Genomic DNA, 8,296 nt, shown 5'->3' on the forward strand with positions numbered 1-8,296 from the left:
GCATGCATATAAGCCTAACCAGTGGTCATGGACAACAGGGGGGTGGGGGCATGCATGGGGAGGGGTTTGGGATGGGAATGGGGGGATGAGGACAAATATGTGATACATTAATCAATAAGTAAATTAATTTAAAAAAATAAAATCTAAAAAAAAAAGACTTGGATTATGGAGCAGCGCCAGAGTGGTTTATGTGTGTCAACCAAGCTTATTCAATGTCAGGCAAGAATGTTTGCAAGCAAAATGAACATTGTTGATTTTACAGGAAAGGCAAAATGGTACTTCAATGAGGAGAGAAGAGTTGGCCATAAGAACATGAACAGCCGAAACCGGTTTGGCTCGGTGGATAGAGCGTCGGCCTGCGGACTGAAAGGTCCCAGGTTCAATTCCGGTCAGGGGCACGTACCTTGGTTGCGAGCACGTCTCCAGTGGGAGGCGTGCAGGAGACAGCTGATCGATGTTTCTCTCTCATCGATGTTTCTAACTCTCTATCCCTCTCCCTTCCTCTCTGTAAAAAATCAATAAAATATATTTTTTAAAAAAAATGAACAAAGTTAGCTCAGAAAATGCCACCAGTTTATGAGGATGATCTCACATATACAGACAGTGACGCAGAAGACAGCAGTGATACAGTAGAAGTTGAAGAAATTGATATGTCTGGAACTAATAGTGATGAAGAAGAGAGCAGTGATGCAACAGAGGCTGAATAAAGTGATATGATGCATAATATCATAGTACTAGTATGTAAACATGACCTGCGGTAATTGCTAAGTAAAAATGTGTTCTGCTTTATGTTTAAAATATTGATTTCTTAATTTTGGGTTGGAAAAGTGGGGAGCGTCTGATACATGGGGGCATCTTATACATGAAAAAAATATGGTAATTTTTGTTTACTTCTTCGATTGGTCCCCTAAAAAAATCTAAAAGAACAGGAAAGGACTACATTGAACCAGGGTGGGGTGAGTAACTCAAGTTTCAATAGCGACATCTACTGGCAGTAAATAGCACTAGCAGAAAAGAATTGCTGACTGAGCCAGTTTTCCATTTTTTCCTTCCTCAGATGACAGCATCCAGACTGAACTTTTGTATTGAATAAGCATCCCTAAAGATTCTTGGAGTCATCTGAGGAAGGAGGTCCCCAAAGAATGGAAAAACTAATTTTCCTGGTGAGTAGGATGGGGACCCAGAGTCATAATTCAATTTTGGTAATAAGGATAAACTATTCATTCTCTGAGCTGAAATGCTCTTTGGATAATTCAGGGGGTTTGGGTTCTCCCCTGACCAGAATTTTGATGAGTGGCATGGGCTGTTACAAACAACTATTTTGCTATATAATCTGAGAGGAAGATTGGAAAGGACCCTGGCCAACAGAGGGTCTCAGTTATGACTTTGAACTATAGAATAAGGGCAATAGCAGGTGTTCACTTCCAGTGAATTTTGGTTGTCTCTTAATTTATAGCTTCTCCCAAGACCCCCATGGTCAATATTAAAGACAGTTTGAAATTTCATCTTTTCTGCCAATAACTCGATGCTACAGAAGTCCTTCCTCAGGAATCTACAGTTCCCCAGATGTAGCTCATGCAATGCCATTATGTGTCATGGGGACACCATATCCTCAGTCTTTCTTTTAAATAATGACAAGAATAAACTGTGCAAATAAATGAAAACATCCGAAATGATATAGTGAGAAACTCACACAGCTGAAAAAATGTTTCTACCCTGAAGTAGTTACCATAACAATACCATAAAAGGTCATCACACATATGTGATATTACACGGATTAGAAGATAAATAAAAATTTATGAGTTGGACTCGCAAATCAACTTCCCAGCTGGAGTCTGAGGCAAATAAAACATGAGGCACAGTGCTGGCAACCCTCTATGTTTTCAAGTTCTTTGTGAAAACAGAATTCTCATCCTATTCCTCCTGGTATGTATTTTTGTATTAGTTTCATTCTTGATTTGTTCAATGTGCAGGGAAAGATTTATGCTTCACTGAAAACTGTGCATTGTCTGTACTCTGGAGAACACCCCTCTGGGGTTATCTGATTATATGGAAGCCATTTGTGACTCAGTAAAGTGAAGATAATAATTATTATTGTGTATAGACATGCAAATTCTGTCCTGCCTAGTAGATGTTTAATTGACTTTCTTCTCCCACAGTGAAAGAGGCCAGTTTTGCCTCCATTTGTACATTCATTTCAATATTCCTGAGCTATAAATATGTCTATTCTTCAACTTCTCCCTCCAACTGCTTACCAATTTCCTCATTAATAAAAATCTTTAACATATTTTCACTTTGATCTGTATTTATGTCATGAGTCTATCCTATTTTGAAAACTATCTTCTGAAAATTATCATTTTTTAAATTATCAAATTATTTTTAAAATAATCTTTTTGAAAATAATCTTTTTTTAAAAGTTCTTACCTAACTACTTCAATTTCCTTACTATATTTTACCTAAATTTTCAGTTGCCTTAAATTCTTTCTGAAATAAGCTGAGGTATAAATGAATAAACAGTAAGTGCTTAATAATCAAAATGTTTAGGTAATATCTAAAGTTCTTTCTTTGATATGCTATGCAGCTGGAAACAGGAAGGTCAGAAGTAAAGCTTCTTTTCTCATATAACTTTTTTATTGTGGTAAAATGTACATAACACAGTTTACCATTTTAATAATCTTTTAAGGCATATGCTTTCTTAAAAGCAGGTTATAATATGAGAGTTCCTTGAGAAAATACAATGAACCCACACAACAGTGATGTCTCAGCCATGATCCAAGTTCAGAATGTAACCCACCTGGGCATTGATTTGCCACCAATTAGCCCTGTTTCACAATCTGGAGCAAAGTGCATTCATAACATGTGGCATTGGTCTTAGCATGCTCCCACCCATCCTGAAGCAGCTGGCTTGATAGAATGGTGAAATGGCCTGGTGAAGGCTCAGTTACAGCAGCCAGCGAGGTAGCAATACTTTTCAGGAGTGGGGCAAGTTCCTCTCTGAAATCAATAACAACATATTTTTAAAAAAAGATTGAATGGGTTAATATTGCCAAGCACTTAGACCAATACCAGGTACACAATAAGTGCTACATAAATATTTATTAAATAATATAAATGGAACTTTCATTTCAAATGTTAGGAAGATTAGATGCATTGGTATATGCAATGGTTATATGCATTTATACTGGAGACTTGCCTTTTTGAACTAAAGGTGTTCATTCTGGTGGTTTTCCCAAAACAAAGGGAGACTCCTCCCAAGGTGAAGTGATGGCTCCTCCACTTCCAGAGCCAGAAGACTTCCAGGAACTTTTAGGGGACATTTTTTCTAACTTAAAAAAAATTACCCTGGCCAGTGTGGCTCAGTTGCTTGGGCATCATCTCATGCATCCAAATGTTGCTGGTTTGATTCCTGGTCAGGTCACATGCCTGGGTTGTGGGTTTCATTTCCGGTAGGAGGACTGCAGGAGGCAGCCTATCAATGCTTTGCCCTCACATCAGTGTTTCTCTCTCTCCCTGTCTCTTTAAAAATCAATAAAAAAATCTTTAAAAAATTTACAGTCCCATCATGTTCTCACAACAACCATAGCAAGTAGATATTATTAGTATGGTTCTTGTAAGGGAACTGAGGTACAAAGATTCTCCAAGGTCACAAAGCTTTGGTCTTTTTGACCAAGTCTTTGGCAGAGGACAGCAAGGGAGCTTCATTTGTTGAATCAGGCCAGAACAAGGTCAAAAACTACATTATCAGAGCTAAGGTGAAGAAGTTAGATTTTCCATTACTGGAAACAGTAAAGCTGTAATTAGGGAAACCTTGATTGGAACATGGGCAGTCCAGCTCCAGAGACCGTATATAGAAAATTGCAATGATGGGAAGAGAAGAGACCCTGAAGCTGATGAATGCAGTGGGTCCAACAGTCAGCCTTATCTCTCATGGATGGGAGAAGACACCCATCCACGTGTGCCGCCTGCAGCCCAACTAGAGTTTGAGGACCCTCTCCACCCACCAGCTCCCAGGCTTTGACAGGTTGTGCCCATCACCCTTTCCAACCTCTCTGCATGCACAGGAACGTTTTATATTCTGTGGAGAGACTCCAAACATTTCGAATGGCTAATGCATGTGGGGCTAATTCCTGCTTTGCCGACTGAGACCTGACTACATTGAGGACCTTTATTTGCCATAATAAATGCGCACCCACGCACTTAGCAGTGCTTCCGCCCTCACCCCCAACCTCTTGGAATGTGCAAAATGTGCCTGTTAAATATCCTAATCCTTTTCACTCCGAGTGCCTTTTTCCCTGGAGCCTGGCAAGTGTTCTCTGCTAACGGCCTATGTTTAAGGGTCTCCTTGAGGTGGGAGAAAACACGTGGGCTTGAACTCTAATGGCATCAGAGCCTGTCCCATTCTGAACACGTCTGACATGCTCAGAAAGAGGCCCTGAGCAATGGACCGCCCTCATCCTTGGTCTCTCACGTGCCCCAGGGAAGTCCTGACTGGGAAGATGCCCTTCTGACTCAGGCACAGGCTGCAACTGCTGATGCCACACTGAACTGTGGGCTGATGCTTGCTGTCCCTCCACAGGCACAAGCTTTGGGCCCATCCCCCAGTCTTCTCTGGATAATGGGGGTGTTTCTCACAGACCCAAAAGGAGAAGAAGAAAGAGTGAAGACTGAAAATCTCAGATTGTAGCACAGAGGAAGAATCATAGATGGTTTTTCCTCTTTAAATACTAATCATTTTAAATGCTTAATTTTAAGGATGCATTGATGTTGTTTGGCAGCCCTCACAAGGAAAACTTCCTTTCCCTTCTCCATTCTGCTCCTGGACTTCCTTCCAGCTCTGAGCTAATGTCAGAGGTGATTCCAACCAGGAAAGGTGGAACTTCACAGCACAGATGCAACTTGGCACTGGTGTCTTCGATGGTCGCAGGAGAGAATACTGTCTGTGAAAAGCAGATGGCTGCTGCCTGCATTCCTAAGACTATAATACATAAGTCCAAGTATGTGTTAACTGGGGCTGTAGTTGTTCAAATGTTGATATCGCCACCAACTGGACACAGAGTGTAATGCGGCACTTAGCGAATTGGGCAATCTGTAAATTTAAAACGACCATTAAAAAGGATGGTTGAGGCAGCATGTATACAGCTTTTAAAAACAGTTTGGCAAAAGAAGGAGGAGGAGGAGGAGGAGGAGGAGGAGGAGGAGGAGGAGGAGGAGGAGGAGGAGGAGGAGGAGGAGGAGGAGGAGGAGAAGAAGAAGAGAAAAAGGATGACGGCTAAAATGTGTATATAAAATAATTTTTAATTATCAAACCACATTACTAAGAAACACAAATCATAAAGAAAAAAGAAAGAACAGAATCTCTCAACCTTAATATAAATATGGTTAAATTTTTTGTGTATTTTCTTCTAACATTTTTCCTATAATAACAATAATAATCACTAGGTGTAATTTAGCAAACTCAGATTATATGCCAAACACTTTTCTAAATGCTTTAAAAATATTCTCTCACCAGGTATGTGAGTAAACAAAATGTAGTATACTAGTATAGATGTAATGGAGTATTATTCAGTGATAAGAAAGAAAGGAAATTCTGGTAGATGCTACAAAATGGATAAACTGTGAAAACATTATGCTAGGTAAAATAATCCAGACACAAAAGGATAGATATTGTATGATTCCACTTATATGATGTATAAGTGGAATCATACAATATTCATAGAGACAGAAAGTAGAATAGAAGTTTCCAGAGATTGGGGGATGGGGAAAATGGAGAGTTAGTGTTTAATGAGTAGAGTTTCTTTGGGGTATGGTAAAAAAATTTTGGAAATGGATAGTTAAAAATGGCTAAAGTGGTAAATTTTATGTTATATATATTTTACCACAAAAACATATTCTCATTCAGACCTCCTAACTATCCTATAAAATGAGTTACACAACTAATAAATGGATTTGAACTCAGGCAGGCTGACGAGAGGCCAGATTCTTTGCCCATATTTTTAAAAAGAGAGAGAGCATTACAATGAAATTCCACATACCCATCACCTGGCTTCATCAATTATCTTTATGGCCCATCTTCTTTTAGCTGTTGCTCCACCTGCTTACTAGGGTATCTTTTAAAATATATTTTATTGATTTTTTTACAGAGAGGAAGGGAGAGGGATAGAGAGTTAGAAACATCGATGAGAGAGAAACATCAATCAGCTGCCTCCTGCACACCTCCTACTGGGGATGTGCCTGCAACCAAGGTACATGCCCTTGACCGGGATTGAACCTGGGACCCTTGATTCTGCAGGCCGATGCTCTATCCACTGAGCCAAACCAATTGGGCCTTACTAGGGTATTTTGATGCAAATGTGGGACATCATTACTCTGTAAATATTTCAGAATATATTTCTAAAAGAATAATTTTTTAAAAAGCATTGTAACACCTAAAATCTAACAATTTCTTAATATAATCAATTATTCAGTTACTGTTCACATTTTTCAAATTGCCTAATAATTTTTGAAGTGTGTTTGAATTAGGATACACATATAGCCCATACATTGCCATTGGTTGCTATGTTTCTAAGTCTTCCAACATTAAGTCTCCCCCGGCCCCAACTTTTGTTGTTGTTGTTCTTGCAGTTTTTCGTTGTTGTTTTTTAATGATATGTATCATTTGTCCTGTGGAGTTTCCCCCAGTTCGGATTATGCTCATTGCATCCTACAGAGTCATTCAATGTGTTCTGATGCGTATTTCCTGTCACCTGGTGGTTGGCTCTGGAGGTTTCACCAGTGTCAGGATCTGCTGTTCTGGCAAGAAGAAGTCACAGGTGGTGCTCTGTGCTCTCATCAGGAGGCACAGAATATCCAGATGCCTGTTTTGTTTTTCATGATGTTAGCTGTCGTTGATATTTATTGGCCAGACTCACTAATTCACCTAGGATTGGGAAATAATGATGTTCCCTCTTCATGGACTAGCTGGACTCCTTTTGTAAAGAAAATGTTTCCTTTATCAAATTGTTGGTTACAGAGGTACAGTTCGTACAGGAAGGGCAGGATGAAGACTTGATCATTTCCCTTTATTTACCAGTTTTCAAGATGCTGAGTTTCTTGGCATTGAGTTTTGTTCGTTTGTCTGAATGTAATCTTGAACGCATGCATTTAAACATATTTGAGGTGCTTCATTCAATCTGTTGTAGTTACTGTGGTAGGCAGAATAATGCTCCCCAAAGATGTCCATGCCCTAATCCCAGGAACCTGTGAATGTGTTAGGTTATATGACAAAGAGGAATTAAAGCGGCAAATGGAAGCAAGGTTGCTAACCAGCTGACCCCACAATAGGGAGCTGTCCATAAAAGCAGAAGAGGGAGGCAGAAGAGGAGATCAGACTGATGCAAGGGGCGGGCTCTATCACTGCTGGCTTTGAAGGTGGAGGAAATTGGCCATGAACCAAGAAAACACACTGCCTCCTGGATGAGGCAAGGGAACAGATTTTCCCCTAAGGCTTCCAGCAAGGAATGCAGTCCTGCTGACATCTTGATTTTTAGCTCAGGGAAACCAGTGTTGGACTTGTACCTACAAAACTGCAACTTTGTGCTGTTTAAGCCACTAAATTGTGGTAATTTGTTACAGCCTTAATAGAGAACGAATACAGTTGCTATCCTTATGGGTGCTCATGTTACTCCATCTTTGACCAGTATGATCTTTTTTCAAATTGGCTTCCTAATCCTTCAGTTGTCTTGCTTTTTGGTATGACAAGATGTTCCTGGCCCACCTACTGCTAGACTCTTAGAATTTGACTTCTACGTTGTTTTCTTGATGGTAACCAGTAACTTCAAGTAGAAAACTCGAGTCTTTATAATTTTCGTCTTCTCTGCAGCACTACTCCCCTTCTTTTCCAAAAGACATCTACCCTCCCCTATGACCACAGAATCCTGTTCCATTGCCCTTCTTGGATTTTACTTCCTAACCCCTACAGAGTCCAAGCCTCACTGCTTCTTTCTCCATTCTCTTTCTCAGTCATTCCATCCATGCAGTAATCCCCCAGGCCAATGGCTCCTAAATCTATATTTCTCTCCCTTATCCCGCCCTCTCTTGGCACCAGGGCATCATTTCAACTGCTTGTGGGTAGCTGCTACCTGTACTAACAGCCTGCACCTAAAATTCATGGCAAACTACTCCCATTGTCCCCCAGCTCTTTCCTATTTCTGTTAATGGTTCTCTCTGACCCTCAGATTCAAACTCTGGGTGCTATTTAAAAACCTTCCTTGTTCTGCGACCCTCCTAAAATAAGAAATGTAACTGCCACCAAAAACTT

This window comes from Plecotus auritus, assembly GCF_963455305.1.
Source record: "Plecotus auritus genome assembly, chromosome: 4".
Taxonomy (NCBI): Eukaryota; Metazoa; Chordata; class Mammalia; order Chiroptera; family Vespertilionidae; genus Plecotus; species Plecotus auritus.